This window comes from Amphibalanus amphitrite, unplaced genomic scaffold (assembly GCF_019059575.1).
Source record: "Amphibalanus amphitrite isolate SeventyFive unplaced genomic scaffold, NRLGWU_Aamphi_draft 000881F_arrow, whole genome shotgun sequence".
Lineage (NCBI taxonomy): Eukaryota > Metazoa > Arthropoda > Thecostraca > Balanomorpha > Balanidae > Amphibalanus > Amphibalanus amphitrite.
In genome coordinates this window covers 138,700-155,451 of record NW_024882375.1, presented here as the reverse complement: position 1 = coordinate 155,451, position 16,752 = coordinate 138,700, and the positions used below count along the sequence as shown (strand labels likewise).

Genomic DNA, 16,752 nt, shown 5'->3' with positions numbered 1-16,752 from the left:
CGACCCACCTTTGGACAGGGGGCTGCCGGCGGCCGACGGAGAGCGCTGATTGGCCGCCGAGCTCGGGCTGGCCGCTCCGCCATTGGCCGGCGCGTCGGTGGGCGTGGCCGGCGAGTCGGCCGGCGCGTGGGCCGGGGAGTGCGCCGGGGAGCCGGCGGCGGCGGTGGGCGGCCCGGCCGGCGACGGCCGACCGCCGCCCCCCGCCTCCGCCCGGCCCCGGTCAGCCTCGGAGGTCGGCGGCGGCGGCGGAGCGACGGGCGGCGGCGGCGGCGGCGGCTCCTCCTGACGGGGCCGCGGCCGGTCGCGCACCAACCGCTCACAATGACGCGCCATGGACTGGATGGAGGCGCACTCTGTCTCGATCTTGAGCAGATCGTCCAGCGGGTTGTAGAGGAGTCCGGCCGTCGGCTCGCGCCGCTCTCCGGCCGGCTCCGGCTCCGGCTCCGGCTCCGGAGGGGGCTCGGCGCCATCGGCCACGGGGCTGACCACGCGCACCACGTCATCGCCCCCGGACCGGGCCTCCAGCACTGTCAGCGTGCGCGGCTCGGTCCGGTGCTCTTGCCTCAGCTCCAGATCCTGTCCCATCTCTTGTCTCAGCTCTTGTCTCAGTTCTTGGCTCGAGTCTGATCCCTGGTCATGACTACTCTCATGTTTTGATGCTCTAAACACAAAGGAGGATTGCTGTTCGGACTGCTCCATCGTGCCATCAACAGAGCTCGTCTGTTCTGAACTAGACTGCAGTTCAAGCTCTTGACTGAGTCTCCTAACAGTTATCAACTCTTTTGGTCCCTTATTTGGCTCCATCTCCGTCTCTGCCGTTGATACCATCCTCTCCTCTCTATTCGAGCGTTGTTCTTGCTTCATTTCCACCCTCGTCTCCTGCACCGACTCCTGTCTGCCGTCTCTGCCAGCTGCGGGAGCTCTGGAGGAGTTGTCAGCTCTTTGACGTCGCCGCTTCTTGGGTGCCGGATCCGACTCTTCTGAACGCAGTCGCTTCAGATGTCGGCTCTCGGCTCGGTTCGTCATGGTGAAGGTCCTGTAACACAAGATGGAGCGCTGTCAGACTTAGCTGGGTGGTAGGGTACAGAGAAAGGGACCAGACTCGGGGGAAGAAGAGCAATCTATTCTCACTCTCAGTTGTGCTTGGAGCGGTGTTATGGCGATGACATATGTATGCGGAACATGACAGAAAAGCGCGAAAGCGTGTGCGGTGTGGTTATGAAGGAGGTAAACATTTGCATGGCTGAACTGGGATCATCTACTTCAGTACTGTAACTCCGTGTTAAACGGTAAACAAGGTTTCAAGCAATGAATGTGCGAAGTTGTCAACTAGGGTTGTCGTTGCGTGATCTTAAGACTTAAGTCAAGGCTAAACCTGGCCGTGACGACAGCTTGTTGAGGAAGTCACCGGCACCTCACTGGTCGTGGAACTTTGAAGGCAATCAAACTTCGGCTAGCTAGGCGAAGAACAAAGTATCTTATGTAGTTGTGCAAGTTTGTGTGTGACGCTGGAACCTTAAGTTCAAGGACCAATGCTTGTAAAAATCAGCATTCGACACCTGTTTCTGACTTTTGGTGATGCTTGTCGATGTAACAAGAAGACTCCTTCTCCATGTGCGGTTATCTATGACTAGGAGGAAACGATTCAAGACAACTTATGTCCCCAACTTCGCTCTAACCTTGACCTGGAGCTGGGCATCGTGGTTCGAAGCGCCGCATCGGGCCAACTCAGAAACAATCGGAAAAAGTTTGTCAACTTTGCCGTGACCTTGATTCATTGGGATCAGACTTTGCAAATGGGGAAACCCAGCTGGCAGATGTTCACCCATAACGCGAAGATCAAGGTTAACCTGCATTCAGAGACACACGGGAATCGCCAACACTTCATTGGAGTCGAGTAACGTCTCTAGCTTTAAAAAAAAGAATGCAGCATAGACCAACTTCAATTGCAATTAACTTTGACATTTATTTTCCTTGAAAATGGATATATATTTTTTTTTTGGAAGACAGTTGCAATTAGTTGACTTCAGTTTGTACTGCGCACTTTGCACTACGAACCACAGATAGTGAATCGATCACGTTTACCGCCGTTAGAGGTCGTTTTTTAACCATTCCTCTCGGCTGCCGGAAACAGCAGTCCCAACACAACCCCAACAAGGACAAGGAAAAATGACAAATGGCGTGAGCGCGGAGTCCACAGCAAGTTAGGTGTGACGTATCTTGCATGTCTGAACAGATCATGCTGTGGAGTATAACCTTGCTGTGGATGGAGACCCAGAAGAGCAACAACAGCAGAAAAATGAGCCCGGATATTTTGTTCTAATCGAACAGAGCGCATCAAGTTATGAGTTGGTGCCAGTTTTAGGGAGCCACTGCCACACCGTTAGCAGCAGCACGCACAGCTCATAAGGAACACTCCGTCACATGAAGTGGATCTCAAAGGACATAAGCCAACATTGTTTTTTTTTCTGATCTACACAGGGCTGTGTAACGCTAGTTTTGAATTTTCTTTTTCAGATTTTGGGCCAGTCACCTGAAATGTTATTTCAGGTGACTGGCCAGTCACCTGAAATCATAAACGTTATGAAACGTCACAAGTCACATGAAATGAAAAGCATTGTTTTTTGTTCAAGCATATACCTAAATGCCTCTGTTTACCTACCTCGGACCTTTACAGAGGTCTATGGTTCAAAATTCACATCCAGTATCATTTTATAAATCTCTCCCTTGAAACAAAGACCCAGAGCCAACAAACGGGGTGCCAACAGCGCTGTCTGCCGCTACAACTTCGCCCTTCCGCCCATCCACGGGACCCTCCGCGGCGTTCGGGGGTCACGCCGACCTCAGAGCCGGATTTTGAACAGGAAGCGGGCCGCGCCGGCCCAGTTTTAACCATTATCCAGGCGCCGGGTCGGCCAGCCGACCGGTCGGCCCGCTGGCAAAGTTGGCCGGCGCCGTCCGCGCGCGGTCGAACGTATGTCACGGCTCGGCGGACTGCAGCGGCCGGCCGGCAGCGCCGGGCCGTGCGTTCCCGGTACTGCCACCCGACCCGTGCCGTCCTGCACGTGGCAATGCAGTGCCGTGTGTGTCACAGACACCCTACTCTGATTTCAGGGAAAGGCGTCAGGCGACATGAACAAAAGTTTGGCAAAGAATAAAGTGTTGCGACGCTTTAAGTGAAATGCTATTTTCAGGCGACTGTCCTACTGAAAGTGATTTCAAGACGCACAGCCCTGAATGATTTTGCGTTCAAAAATTTGACGTTTTTTAAGATAACGAAGTGAAGATGTGGCTCTGGTAAAAGGGATGAGCGATACCGATAGTTATCTGCGGCAGGACACCGAACACTGATATTAATAACTTTAATAGGCAGATACCCTGGCCGTTGCCAAGCAAAAGCAGATGTCTCGCTACAACGTGCTGGAATTAATGATCGCTGAATAACTATATTTCTGCAATCAGTCCCAGCAAAATAAACTACAAGGAGACTGGTCAGCCGTCTGCTGTATATGCTAAGCATTGCGAGAATTGTTTTTGCACACCAGTGGGCACAGACACCCCGTAGTGAATATTTCTTTATTCCGTCTAAGTTTTGAGCATGTAAAAACCAAATGCATAATCGAGAGAAAACTTTCGTTCAGTTCTGTTTTTGGAAGACCGCATTACGGTCGGATGAATATGACAATGACAGGTATGATCAAGATCATATATTACTTCGATAAATATTTCCCCAGCGCTTCTATGGTATCCTTGAACTCATGTCTTGATTTTGTTCCAGACTATTTATGAAATGTGAGCACTAAGCTCATGAAATGTGCTGATACAGATCTCCAGATTACAGATAATGTGCTGATCTTGACCGATCTCCTTGTGCGCTTGGTGCTGTTTCCTAAAAATAAAATGCATGCCCTCGGCTACAGCTTTCCTTGAGCCGGCCTTACATAAGTGCACAGGAGCCGAAACGGTGCAAAAGCCCTCTGCGCGGGATGTTTAACATCCATCCAGCAACATTGCCACAAACACCGCAACTTCTGCCTGAACTCCGGCCATTGTCATAGCCACTAAAGGTCATGGCTGGCTGCGAAAGTTCATGCGTTGGGATCCCCTGACCTGTTGCTAAAGCCTGGAAGCTGCTGCTTCCCGCCTCTTAGTTTGTGCAGTTATTCCCGCACAAGTCATTCTCATTACTTCCTGTTGCGTATCACTTCAAGGGGTTAGCTCTTCCGTGGTGAAGTCGCTTCAACCAACAGTCGTTGGCCCTTTATTATGAGCAGCGTCGCCTATTCTGTTTGCCTGGAGTATGCCATGGATTTAATTAACGAACCATCAATCTTTGCATCATGCAAAGAGTAAGCTTAAGTGGCAGTGGCAACATCATACCTACTCAGCTGTGATAACCTAATAAGAATACGGGTCACCTTCTTTGGACGCCTGAACGCACTGTGCACCTCTCAACGAGCAGGCATCCAAATTGTATCCCTCGGTAGTAGGCATGTCTACCTCGCAAACGCTGACTCGTCAGCCAGTTGTCAGTTGTTGCGGCGCGACAGTTTCCTTTGCGATCCCTTTGCGGTTCCATTAAATATGAATAGTCTTGCTTTTGAGCGCTTTTTTAATAACGTGTAAAATAGCATTAATTTGTGGCAGTTTGAGAGGTGAGATTATAGTTACAGCGAAGCTACAAGCCAGGTTATATTGTTACTTGGTCAGCACAATTATTTAGCCACTGCTGTCGCCATCTATACGAATGTAGGTAAGGCACTAAAATATCGCTAGGCACCAGACACATGCAAATCCTGGATATCCTTTGTGATTATATTGAGTTTCATTAAGATGCAAGTAGTTTTTAAACAAAAGTAAGGCATACCAATGGATTTCACTTTGTGTAAGACAGCTTCTTTTAGCAGCAAAATACCCGGAATCACTCGTAAGCCGATGCGTATCATCTCATGCCAATCGTTCGATAAAACTGTTTGTGTGGGTGTGTCGTTCTATCCTTTCCCATACGCCGAGATATCCCTTTAGCATTATCCTAGCCGTGCGGGAAACATTTGCACGTGATCTTTCCTGCACTGTTTTCCGGCACGGGTTGATGACCTACAGTTCTGGTGATTTTTTGATAAAAATCTTAAAGAAGGTGATTTCAATAATTAAATTGTGAGTTTCTGAATAGATATTAAACGACGTATGGGAAATATCTTACTGAACTTGCTCTGGGAAGAAAAATGGAAACCTCGGTCTTCAAAAAATCTCCGGCACTCGGCTACGCCTCGTGCCTACAATTTTTTAAAGACCTCGGTTTCCATTTTTCTTTCCCAGAGCCGTTCAGTAATATATATTCTAACCATCCCCACCAAACAGCCATTCCCTGAAACACCAAACTCTCCCATTCAGATAGTATTGACGCGACGGCCCACGTCTCTGTCGCCGCCGGCCACCTGTGGCTCGGCTCCCCTTTCTTCCCTCGCCCTCCTCCCCTGCGGCGTTTGTTTCCCCACTCCAGCCCCATCAGATCGGAGGGGAGGCGCGGCGCCGCAGCGCGACAGTGAGGAGGGGACGAACCTCTGGTACCGGAGGTTTACAGCAGATGTCATACCAGTGCTGATTGTGACGGCAGAAACAACGCAGCTTATCTGGAGCGTGACCCAGAGACCCAGAAACCACCGGCCACCGACGGCGCTGCCATCTAGTGACGGAAAGGGGAAACGTGTACCATTCGCGGCGCTTGGGGACTGCTGAGGTTATATGGAATGTTGGGAGGCGTCACGGGTCCCGTTTCACGGCACGACGCTACAGTGCGCTACGCTACGCTATGGTTTTGGTGCGGCATTTGAGACGAATTCGCCTGAACGCTCCAGCGCTTCGAGCGTCCGAGGTTGTTGATTTTTCCATGGAAACTAATACACGGATACGCGTAGTGTGCTGCATAGTGTCGTGCCGTGAAACAGGGTAATGGTATCTGGGAGAACGTTTAAGAAAGAAAAGCAGTGAATTAAAAATAACTAGTAAAGTGCTAAAATGAGATGACAACAAGGGAGCTCAATTAGCAACTCATCGGTAGCAGCCCAGCGAAGCAAAGCTGCAAAGGCAATGCCAAATGACCAGCCTATTGACAACACATTGAATGCCCGAATCAATTACAGTTTGGACGGAGCATGCATGGGCTCGTAGACAATGAACTTCATCACTACGAGCCAGTACGCCTGAATGGTAAGTCTGTTGTCATTTCAATGTTCAACTCGCACCAACATTTGAAATTATGAATAGCTAATAGCCTATGAAAAGTAATGCTCAAAAGATGCGTAGGTATATGTATGCAGCCCCGTTCTATCAATATCAGATGTTCGGGAATCTGGATGCTTTGATCACTTTGAACATCAGTCAGCCACAGTTACAGCTCGTAACAAGTACCTAAATCGTGTTGTTACATAATATGCAATATACTTCTGAATGGAATTTCACTAGGGGAAGTGAACATCGAGATCTTATATAAATATATATTATGTAGGTATAAAAGATCTCTATGGAAGTCAATCCATGCGGCTCCAAAACACGGTATAAATCTAGGATGCTTACCTCACATTGCTATGCATTGCTTTAACAACTGAAATACGATATCATCATTTAGGCTTTGCACGCCGATCTAAAGCCAGTTTCAGAAATAAAGAAGAGAGAGAGAGAGAGAGAGAGAGAGAGAGAGAGAGAGAGAGAGAGAGAGAGAGAGAGAGAGAGAGAGAGAGAGGAAAAAAAACGACGCATCCACAAGCTTACGCACGCTCTTCAATGAGCTGCGACGAGACACCATCTCCGGCCCTCAGAAGTCATCATTCCACAGTGTGGGTCGTATCGTGGCGGTGGCAAAGGGCTTATTTTCAATTGTGGAGCTTATGCGCGCCTGAAATGTCACCACCGCATCATTGGCTGCGATCGTCTTCGCGCCTCGATCGCCGCCAATACCGATCGAAGCCGATATGCCGCGAGATCGGGGTCGCCTCTGTCTCATTACAGACTGGCCATTTTGGCGTCAAGGGCTCTTTTGAAGAGCAATTTTCGCCGCCTCTTCAGAACTCCTCCGAATTCAAAGGACCCGGCGATGGCTTTTACGCGTTTCCTATCGGATGCAAATGCGGCATCGGGGCCGCTCTAAAAATATTAATATTCCCCGACCCTTTCATTATGGCATCTCCTGTTCGTGTCGAACGTTTTACTATCTTCCCTAATCCGATCCCCTCTTCTCAATATGCAAATCGTCGCGCCCGATACACCGCCCCGGTCATAATGGCACTTTTACATCGGAACCATATTAGCATCGGCTCCGTCCGGGTCCGCGGGCCGCCTCCACGCTCCGCCGGAGATGGCGACGTCGGCGATACGGCCCCCCGGGGACCTCCGGCTGCATTCTAAAGAGGCTAGTTAACAGAATCACATTATATTTGTTAAAAGCAAAGGGTGATTAACATAAAAATACGGTCCGCTCGCCGGCTCTGATTAGAGTTTACTTGGCCTGGCGCGGCGCGGCTCCGATAAGTCGCCTCCGTCGCTGCCGACGTTGGTCTCCGTCGCTGCCGACGCGTCGTCTGCCGTCGTGAGTGACGACCGCGAGGTAATCAGGGGCCGAGCGACGGGCGAACCGAGGCTGAACGGACGCTGTTCGCCCCATCGGCCACTGGTCCGGGCAGGAGTGAAACAAAGGAGTGTGCTGCAGTGCGCTGCAGCAGTTTTCGATAGTTTTGTCACTGTCACCAGTATCACGCGTACTGATAGCATCGCGCACATGGTGGGAGAATACCCTGCAATGATGAGCTGAAATCGTGCCAAGCAAGGAGCCTTTTTTCAGCTGTTAGCCTCTTAGCTTGGCCGTTCTAGGAAAAAGGCAGGTTTTTGCAGTTTCAGTTGATGGACAATCTACACAGAACTGTCAATAAATCAATATGATTTCTTTCAACTATTGTTACGCAAATGCGCACATCGCCTGCCGAAATGCAAACACTGCCCGGCTGTGATGTTTCGTCATCGCCAATCCTAATATTCTCAGCGGTGGTCGTAATTAGTCGGTCCCGGTACCGTATGGTACCCGACCGGCTCCCCGCCGGCGCGGCAATGAGAAAAGTTGTCGGCGCGTTCATCGCTGCTGCCACAACCCACGGGGCGCCTACCGCCGGTATTTGCATGTTCATTTGGAGCAATACTGGGCAGCCGCCTGCGGAGCGCGCAGGAGGTTCCGGGTTTGGTTAGGGCACCCCCCTCCGGGGGCTCGCGGTTCGGGTCCGCTGAGGGACTCAGGAGATCCAATATTGAATTCCTTGGTCAAGTGTGGAACCATATGAAGTGTTGTGTGCGAAGTTGTGGCCAATATGATGATTTGGTAACTATGAATGCGGCGACCTTGTTGGCATGAAACACATCGTTACCTCACAGTAAAACAAAGCATCGAAAAGAGATAAAGTTAGTGAGTCTCAAATAAATTGTGTGTCAGCCCTCTAAGTCTATGACAATCAGGTAAAGGCACGCTGGAAGAGACGCGGTAGTCAAAATTTAATGTCTGTCACTGGGCAAACATAACAAAGCCTTTCCTCATTCCTATTCCGTCCTGTATATATTTATTTCGCCGCCATTGTTTTCCCTTCAGGAACCGAGCGAGCGGCACTTTCAGAAGAGGCGCTCAGCCTCCTGCCTTGTTTATTTTTTCCCAGCCCACGTAGTTTTCCCAGCTCATGAATATTAAAAACCGGAGAAATCGCGTCCTAATGCTCGCAATTACGGCCGAAGTTGGGCTAATTCGGCCAATTACATTGAATCGTGGCAGATTGGAGGTGAGTCGGCAGTGGTGCCTCTAGCAAAATATCACAGTCCGTACTTTGTGGCGCTCTTGTGTTCACGCCTAGCTCGATACGTTAATAAGGCGGCGCTCTCATTTCGGTGGGGCCGCATTAGCCTTGGTCCGATTTTTAGCTCTGCTCCCACACAGTCGGCCTCAGAGCGGCCGCACAGCCGTCATGCTTATGAGGACGAATGTCCGCCTCATAATTACTCACATTAGGTTTATTTGCCGAATCATATGGGTGTGGAGACCTAATGGCTGCTTGAGTATGGCCATTACCGCCGTACAAGGCACAGGGCTGGTTCACAGCGGGAAACGAGCCTGAAAAGGCTGGTGTGAGGGCAGAGACGCACTCGTTTGGAAACAAACGCACAACTTGAATCCACAAGTAGGCTGCAACGCGGTTGAAAAGGTGCGAATCGGTCGCAAAGACAGAATGTTTTAGTGCCGCGGGATCGCTGTGTCGAAAGCGGTGATGAGCTTACCATCCGGAGAGGATTAATTTCGATCGCGCCGCTGGCTTTGTTACCCGACGAAACACATCTGCCTCATTGAAAGAAATGGAACGAACAATTGGATGTAATTTCGCATACAACCTGAGTTTTATCAAGATCAAAGAACGAGCGAAGCGGCGGTGTGAATTTACATACAGATTGACCGGCGCGGATGGTGATATTTGAACTGCCGGCGGGCAATGCAGCGGCGTCTCCAGATAATTTCGGACTCTGAAATGGCAGTGCTTGCGAGTCTCAGCTGGTCGGCGATTGCTTTAAATCTATTTTGTTCTTATGCATCGAAGTTGCCTAATCCACACATCCTAGTAGGTACGTTGACAAGCACTATTGGCAAGTTACCCAGATCAGTGCTTCGTTCATGTATCTCGCCAATTTAATTATTAATGATAAGTAAATTACGCTTCTTCGAAAGATAAGTAGAGATTAGAGCATAACTACTGGTACAAAGTGCTTAATAAGCTTAGAATAGATTGCGCAAATGCTAGATATTACCCTTGTGGCAAAGCACATGAATAAATCATTTGATAATTTGAATTCAATTGATGATTTCGACATTTTGGAATTTTACCACTTCACAAAGCATCAGCACATAAGGGGTACACGTTTAAATTAATTTAATTTAGTGGATTTTGAATGATAAGTGAAAAATAGCAAAACATTTCGCCGCAAAGTCGTGCAGAACATGAACTATAAAAATGTTTCAATTAGGCACTTTTGATATGGCTTACCTGTGAAATATGGTTTGGCCGTGCTCCACTAACAAGCCACCTCCACCTCCTCCACTAAGCCCTCCCGTGCCGTGCCACTGAGTCCTCTCGCCTACTCCACTCCGGTTAGCCGGGCACTCTTCTCTCCCGTCTCCCTCTCTCGCCTTTGAGAGCCGGCCCCGCACTGACCGCGCGCGGCTCTCAAACCCCTCCCCCTCCCCGCCCACATGAACTCTGACCTCACCAGGTCACCCCTCCCCCTCCCTCCGGTGGAGGGGGGGGGGGGGGGCGGAGCGTGGCTGTCTTTGCCAGTGGCGTCATCGTTCGAGCGTGACCACCGAGTTGACCTGCATAAAATCGCTGCCGGCCGGCGGCGGCCGTGAGGCGCCGAGCTCAGTTCCGGTTGGCGTGCGGCTCGCTGACGCTGAACACGGCACAAAGCCCGGCCTCTGACGTCAGTGTGACGTCATCGGCCGTGCTCGGTCACCCGCGAAACGGCACCGGAGGCTGCTCCGAGAGGAGCGGTCCGGTCTCGGGGTCTTGGTGGCATATACGAGTATAAGCGCGTTTGATTGTAGCACAATACGGATAACTACCGACCTTGTGGACAGGACAGGAGTGAGGAAACCATCTCTCTCTCCTCTAAAAACACTATTTACCTACTGCATGAGACAACCGTCTTGAACCCGCTGCTAAACACCATCTCTTTCCAGCCGTTGAACCTTAGGTACTACATCGGGAACAACGCTTTATAGTTTTTGTGTCTGCAGCGTTCTCCTCTCTCTGAAGCACATTTCTTCTCCGTCTAAAAGCATCAGTTTCACCCCCCTGCCACTACCACCACCCTCGCCCAGCTCCATCGGCGTTCAGACGTGTGGCGTGATTAGCGTTGTCTCATTTCCTCCAAAAATCTTAATTTTGTTAATTAGCAGCAAAAGGAAAGCAACAAGATTAAGATGGATCGCGGCGGGGCGCCGGCGTCGGCCTGGGGAGGCCTGGGGTGCCGGTGGGGAGAAACAGATACGTCATCTGGCCGGACGGGGACATAGTGCGAGATGGTTGTATTAATTACCACCACACCAGCCGGCCGCAGGGGCAGACTCCAGGCCTGACTCGCGGCGCTAGAGTCAGTGAGTCAGCGACCGGGCACCAAGGAGTCAGCGAGAGAGTCGGAGTCAACGGACGGGTGGGTACGCTTCTCGGCGCGAGACGAGGTGCAATCAGTTAAACATGCAGATGAAGCGAAACTCGTCATCGGCGCTGGCGTCATTTGCCGCTGCTGTCGATGGCTTCGAGTGCACCCTCGACGCGCGTGTGGCGCGCTTATTTCGCCAGCGTTTAGGCATTTTATTTAACCCCCGCGTCTAACTGCTGCTCGCATCATTAAAAACTCCGTCCGCTTTATAGAGCCGGAGCAGTGTAAATGACATGTAAAAACGACTATTAGTCCGTAAAAATGTAAATTAGGGGAAAATCTGACGAATCGGCGTTTCGGCAGGGCGCACTTCAATGCAGAATTTAGTGACATCCTTTGGGTTAAGTGAAAAGGAAAAAAGTTTGCTGAAAACGCTCTGATAAATATCGTCAGGTGCTGATTTGCATTTCCTGTTGAACTGGAGCAAATAAACTCCAACTCGACTCCAGGGCGAGCCAACAACAGCGAGCTCCGAGGGGAACGTCCGAAATCCACCACAACACAGCCGTCAACAATGGAGCGCCGTTTTTCACCTCTCTCGGCCTGGACAGAGGCCCGTCATCCTTCCCCCACGATGCCCTCCGCTCTGTCGACGGCCTCGATGCGTAAACGAACACAATCAGCAAATCAGACCGAGACGCTCAGCGATCGAGCCTCCGCTTCCCACGCCGACACACGGTCGTGTCAACAAAAAGCCGCCCGTCTTTCACCCCAATTTGTCGGCGATCAATCGGACTAAGCCCGCCGATCGGCCGCCGGTTTTTCCACGGGGTCCGCATTGTTCCGCAGGCACGACACACCACCGCGTGACCTGAAAAACACGGCCCGTGGCAAAAACGGCCGTCAACGGGTTAGCCACTATCTAGCCCGGATGTGGACGAGACGAACCAATTAGAGCAGCTGAGCGGGAGCAAAACAGGGGCCTGCGGTCCCGCAAGATACCGCCGAACAGGCTGTGGTGCGGTGATCTGCCGGCCTCTGTCAGAGACTGTGGGCGGGATAGAAGCGGGACTTTGTCTGACTACCATCAAGAAAGCGGCAGTCCATTGTTAAACGCCTTGCTCCTCAAGAGATTCCAGAACCCAGCGCCTATCAGCTGTGACATGCCATCAAATCGCGTTTGCGAAAGACACGCCTCGACAGACTAGCATGTCAAACTTCGATGTATTTCGGGCGTCGGCCAGCCGGCTCGTTCGAAGCGGACCGTTCGCCGACCGGTTCCTAATGCACGACCAGCTTCAACATCGTCATGGCTACATGTCTGCATCATTGAACAGGCCGGCCCGGCAATCGATTAACAGAGCCAAAGTTTGACGATAGCCGGGGGCCGGCTGCGTTCGAGCTGAGAATAACAGGAGCCGTTGCGGCTGGTCTGATCATCGCTGTGGCACTGCACCCGTCCGCGCCGGCCAAACGACGGATGGGCCGCTCACATGCGACTGCATGAGCAGGCTATGGCTGCGTCTCATGAAACAGGTAAGTGAAAGCCATTTGGTTTGTTTGATCGAATTAGACGCGTGATTTAATGGTGCGTTCCCAAATGAATAACGGTGCTCATGCCGTTTTACTGTCGGGTGCGAGCGAAATAAAACGAAGAGCTTTTTAATGCAATTATACAAATTATGCTAGGATATCCCGTGAAATTTTGCACTAAAACAATGATATCAAAATCAACTAAAGCAAAAAGAACTCGAATATTATATGAGCTAAAAAAAGCAATAAAATGCATTTGGATCTGCCACTACTAAACCAAAAATTGCCGCATCACTACGCCACGAAACTGCTCTTAGCCAGCATTTTGACGTCTTTGCCAAATATCTGCATCTATTCCATCCATCGCAGCTCGCCCCGTTTTGCGTCCCACGACGCTGACGCGACCGTCGACGGGCCGTCGCCGCCGTCTCGGTCAACTGTCGTCGCCTCGCGCGTCGCGTTCGTTGTTGGATCAATTCGCGTGGCGTGGCGCTCCGGCGAGATCGGGCTCCTGTCAGCCACCCTAATCGCGTTCGACAGGTCGCAGTCAAAACAAAGCGACCGGCAGGCCGCCGAGCCGACCGTTTCTGATGGATGTGTTTTCAAATAAAATCTGACACGCCACCGGTGGGACCGTCGTCGGGGACGAGAGGCTGCTGTCGGACGCGATGCGACGAGACGACGAACTTTGAGAGGGATGACGGATCCAAGGAGAGCCAGAGTGAGCCGAATGGGAGCCAGAGTAAGCCAGCTAGGAGCCAAGGAAACGAAATCAAAGCCAAAGAACCAGAATGGAAGTCAAGGTAACCAGATGAAAGTTGAATCAGAATACCAGCGAAGGAAAGAAACATTAAGCAGGAGTACAAAAGGAATTCAGGAGGAACTAAGCACGAGCCAATCATGAGATAATTATGGACGAAACCGGGCATTTGTAAATAAAGCAACCACAACTACCGAATCTATCCCAAGCCCCTCAGAGCTGGCACAGTCACAGTGGAAAGTTCGGGACCGATATGGCCGACTGGTCGTCCCGGAGCGGCCCAGTATCGATTCATGTAAACCAACTTTAACTACGCTGCCGTTAGCGGCGGCCGTCGATTTCGATATTTCTCGATCGGCCCGGGACGCGCGAGTCTCGTCGTTATCGTTGTTTGTTCGGGCGACGGAGAAAAATTGAATTTAGCCCCAAGAATCGAGTTATGGCCACAATGTGGTGTGATTTGATGATTTCATAACGCGAACGGCACGCCGCAAAAATTAGACTCGTTTGAAAGCCGAGACAGGGAGGGGGCGCGCGGGCGCGGGGCGAGAGGAACGGGCTCAAAAATCACAAAAGCCCGAGTCGAAGTTCTTATCTGACAAGTGAGCTCAACGGCCATTGAATCGGACAACGCCCCCGGGATGATATGAATAGAAATCGTCTGGTGTGAATAATAAGCGATTGCCTAATATAATACAAGTATGCTCGCGAAACGATAAACAAAATAAGAGTATGTTTTGTATTGGATTGGTATGAAGCAAAGTGGCCTTAAATTCTCTCTTATTTGATGTATTTCACCACTTAGTACCATATAGAAGCATATCTGAAATTTCGGATGGTGGTTCCGATCCACTGGCCACCGTACCAGTTAAAAAAATTCGATTGATCAATTGTTTTTATCCATTGCTATTATTAGCGGGAAATTTATTCGGTGCAGCTCAGATATTCGCTGTTGTGACCCGAAGCGCATCTGTTGTCACTCATCGGCTCCACGCGAGCGTCGTTTTTGCCCTGACGCTGGACGTTTTTCTTCCGTCTGTATCGGCAGCGGCGGCGGCGGCGGCGGCGGCGGCGGCGGCGCTCCCAGGTGCCGACAGTCGTCACTGCTCGGCCTTTGTCGCCACGCAGCACCCCTGTCCGGCAGGGTCGGCCGCGTGAGAGAGCGCTAATCACATGATTGCGGCGCCACCGCGTCCATCGGCGCTCGGTCGCGCTCCGTCGCCGCCCGACCCCGCTCCCTTCCTCTTCTCCGTCCCCTGCCCGGCGGAGGAGCGGGCTTTTTTGTCGTCTCTCCCCTGTCTTCTGAAGGGAGCGTCGCGTCGCCCGGCCTCCGATACAGCGGCACGTGCCCGCTGAACTCTGCTCGGTGAGGAGGGGTCGCGGCGTATTGGTGCGCGGGGTGCCACAAATCGGCTCCACAGGTCATGAATATTGGTTACAGGTGTCAGGGTCACATATTTCCGGTGGTCATTGTTAGGCTGGGGGCACGGGGTATGCCTCATGGCTTTGTGATAGCCAAGTTTTGCAAAGCACCACTACGTCGAAAACCTGTGCGCGCGCCGGCCGCGGCTCCATTAGTTTTACGTCGCCCAGATCGGGCCCGGAATATTACGAGCCAAGTTGAGCGAGCCATTATCCGTGCCAGCCGCTCCATTTCATGGCACTGTCATTGCTGGCGCATATATTAGCACCGATACGACAGCCGACCGACAAATGTGGCAGCCCATTACAGGCTGGTAACGACCAAAACCCACTAAGAGCCAAACGGCGCGCTTAGTGTACACTGCTAGGTGGCGCCGGTCAAGTGTAATCAAACAACAGAGCGCAAACATTCGTAATGGACACTGATTGTACCGTTTCCTGCAGCTCAGTGCTCGGTGTCCAGCCCCGTCCCCTTCCGCATCCCCGACGGTCCACAATTAATGTGTTTGGATCCACCCCTACCCGACCTACCAACTGGCCGACCCGCCCTCTACACTTGTCCAGTGGACGAGTCACAAACGCGTGATCACCCGTGCTAAATCACATACCAGCGCCGTCACGTGACTCGTTCCCACAGAGGTAGCCAAAAATCCAGAATGAATATCAAATGAGAGGCCGGCGGCTCGCGCACACGCCAGTCGGTAATGGGATTTTAAGCCGGGCCACGTGCCGATTTAGAGCCGAAGTTTGCACCGGCCCATGCACGGTGCAGTGCACACAGCCGGCACTGCCGCTGCCCATTGCGTGTCCCCCGGCCACTGAGTGTCGTTTTTGCGGACATCAGTTGGATGGGGTTTACACCTGTCTGCCGTTGTCGGAAAGTGGCCGCGCCCATCGGTTCGGCCGTTTCGGTCGAAGGCTTTTAGTGCCGGCCAGATGCGGTGGGTCGGTAAGGGTGGAGGGATGGAGGAATGGAAGAGGAGGGAAAGGGTACATACCACTGATCGGCTCGTCTCTCCAACTGGTTTTGGCTGTTAACTGAACATTGGGAACAGTCATCAGACAGCCTATTAGAAAACAAATTGAAACAGGTTAAGGAAAGGCGGAAAATGATATTTGTATAAATATTTGCTGATCCAAAATAAATTGATTGGCATGCTGGAACTTTCTTTTTATCAGTTAATTGACCGATGAAATTTAGGTAATATTCCCGGAACAATTTTATGCTTAACATCCCACGTAACAGCACATGCTTCTCGTTTTGTATCAATTGGATGTGAATCGGGAAAAGTATTTTTTGGTGTTTTTGTGGATAGAATGAAATGAATTTGCGTGGTCACAACTTTACCAATAAGCATAACAAGCATCTGGACGAAGATCGATGCTTTTATCTCACCCCTACATCTCTCATCAGCAGCTCGTCGCACAACTCGAACAAACGAATCACCATCGGAAGTGAGCACAAACCGCGCACCGCTCATCAATAATGGACACAACTCTGCACGCGTGCTGTGGCCGGCAATGGCTATTTCTCCCTAATTATAGGCACGCGCCGCGCGGGCCGCTGAAATTTAACGGCCGCGCCCGCTCGGCCTGTGATACCGGGCACCTGTCGCCGTTTTTGCCGTCGCGGCGCGTCCGGCCGCCGCACGGACAACTGAACGGGGGCGAGTGGGCGGCGGCGGGCCAGGCGATCGGGACAGAGCGCGACGCCCATCGACCTCATCACTTGGGTGGGTAGCGGTGCCCGTACAAAGCCCGATTTGGCTCCGGATTCGGGCGAGTAAAGGCCGACGGTGGCGTGAGTTGCGGAACTTGTCCAAATGGGCCGCTTGTCGGCGGCACCGCGCCGCGTAATG

At 51.6% G+C, this 16,752-nt stretch overlaps 1 long non-coding RNA gene across 1 annotated transcript in view; it reads right to left on the bottom strand.

The window, feature by feature from the left end:
- Window positions 1-694: 694 nt before the first annotated feature.
- Window positions 695-16,752, bottom strand: part of LOC122367612 — a 29,884-nt gene continuing 13,826 nt past the window's right edge. The window contains exon 2 of the long non-coding RNA XR_006254087.1: window positions 695-1,036. This is a non-coding gene — a long non-coding RNA (uncharacterized LOC122367612). The remainder of the gene's footprint in view (window positions 1,037-16,752) is intronic.